Below are 2500 nucleotides of genomic sequence, written 5' to 3' on the forward strand. Positions count from 1 at the left end.
GTGAGATGGAGCGTACCATTTTCCTAGAATTAGAGGCTCTTAAAGGGTTCTTAGCTTTGTTAGGAGGTTCTACATGGATGCATATCTGATCCTAGGTTCTACACTGGAAATTTTAAGATTTCTCTGAAGGCTTTGTTGGATCATTAAAGGTTCTTAGCCTCATAAAATATCTGAGTTCTGGTACAGAAACACTGTTGCCGGGTTCTACATCAAGGGACAAATTAAGAAGCCTTAAGCATTCTGAATTTTCCAAGAATGTACATAGATATCCCAGTTCTCTAAAAGAGGGTCTCAACATATTGCACTCTGACTCTAGGTTCCTCAGAGGATTTTTCCCCACTTTAAGTTCTCCTTTTAACCATTAAGGTTTCTTCTTGGGTTCTGGATTTCCCTAGCTTGTACATAGATTTGCCAAAAAGGTTCCTCAAATGATTTCATTTTATCATTAGGAGTTCTTAGGTTCTTAGGTAATAACGGGGTTCTCAAGACTTTTAAGAAATCCTGATCAACCCTATATAGTTCCAGAGTGATGCACTATGAGTGATGTTTCTTGCACTATTTAGGGATTCTGTAGGGAATTGCAGTAGAATAGAGGTGGACTGATGCACCCTATGAGGTACAGATTACCCACAATGCCCTCTGGTGTGAGTAGAGATTAGGGAGTAACAGTAAAGACACCATGCTAGATGACTGAGAGATGTATAAATGCTGAGTGATTATGAGCCTAAAGTCTGGTGGTGTGCTCTCTGAACCGGCTCTTAAACCCAAATCTCAACCTCAGCTCAGAAATCGTTCGTGACTCTTCAAAGAGACGAAAGAACGAAAGTCAAAGCCACTGTGTAAAAACAGAGCTGTTCCCCAAATCTCCAGAGCTCTGTGGAACTGCGTTCCGAACACCTCTGGCTCTGTTCTCGTGTCATTCTATACACTGCTCTACGTTTGTGGCGAGTTCGGGTTCCTCTTCGCAGGGGTCTCGGTGCTTCAACAACACACATACGCAAAATCCATCAGCAACCTGCGCCAAATGAATTAATCTCCCACCTCAGAGCTGCAGCCTCCTAATGAAGCCCTGAACGACACCGAACAAAAGCGGCCTTGTTTGGAGAAATCGTTCAGCGCTTTGGCAGGAAGCCACCGAGCCGCTCAGCGACGGAGAGCCGAGCCAGAGACGTGTCAGAGCGCTCTGGCTCCATATAATACCGTATTATATCAGGCATGCAAGCACCGCTCTGCTATCAGTCTCCATGCACGCGGCCCTGTGTCGACACGCCGGCCCTGCAGGAGGAAAATAAAATCAGTAACAGGACGTGAAGTTTCCACTTTGTTCTTTCTCCTCTAAGTGGATTACAGGGTGGTGGTGGTGGTGGTGATATATCTGCATGACCATATACCCTTGATAAAGAAATCTCATCTCAGGTATCTTAAGAAATGGCACTTTATCATAGACAAGAGGCCCGTGTGCACATAGCAGGGAGGATTCTTGAATTGATGTCTCCATAGCTTTTAAATCTAAATATTTTTGAGTCATAAAATAAATCAGAGCATGTGTCTAGAACACATACATACTGTTTAATCATACATCTTAAAACATAATGTTTATCCAACAGCACTGTTGAGTTCTACGTTCTGATTGGTCAGAACCTGTTGATTAGTTTTCTATAACAGCAGCTCTGACTGCAGCGCAGGTTTATATTCATGCATTTGTTCTTTATCATTTCTATAGCAACAGCTCATTCACGGGGCATTCACATGAGCATCGATATGGTGAAGTGTTCTTTCACATATGGAAGGAGTCTCCGGTGTCAGCTTTTTGTAACAGAATAGAATAGAATAGAATAGAATAGAATAGAATAGAATAGAATAGAATAGAATAGAAGTGTATAGTATAAAATAAAACAGTATAGTAGAGTATAGAACAGAGCAGTGAAGTGGGATACAATATAATATAGAATAGAACAACAGAGTAGTATAATAGAGCATAGAACAAAACAAAATAGTATTGAACAGAGCAGTGAAGTGGGATATAGAATAGAATAGAATAGAATAGAATAGAATAGAATAGAATAGAATAGAATAGAATAGACTGAAGATAAAAAGAGGCAGGTGACGGAACCACATTTTATAGCTGCTATAATGAGACAAGAGGAACTAACCATTTATAAATGGTTAAAATGCAACATGTTGTTCTGCTGTTGTATATAAGAGGAATAAAACACCTTACAATCACTAAACAGAGAATAAAAGAAACAGGGTGGAGTTATCTCACAGGAAATTCTCTTCCATCTTATTGAAAGATCCCGATGTCTATAGAGCGGCAGTGGTCCAAACCCAGTTCAGTCCTGCCAGCTAGGATTGACTAAAAGGTGATTTGAAAGCGTTTAGCATGAGCGTGGGAGTGCTGCGATTGACCGGTGGTCTATTAAGAAGATGGTGAGATGGACGCATCTGATTTAGTATCAAAACGGCTGTCATGGCTATTGACTGCTCGCTGCTGTGCTCC

This window comes from Hemibagrus wyckioides, linkage group LG08 (assembly GCF_019097595.1).
Source record: "Hemibagrus wyckioides isolate EC202008001 linkage group LG08, SWU_Hwy_1.0, whole genome shotgun sequence".
Lineage (NCBI taxonomy): Eukaryota > Metazoa > Chordata > Actinopteri > Siluriformes > Bagridae > Hemibagrus > Hemibagrus wyckioides.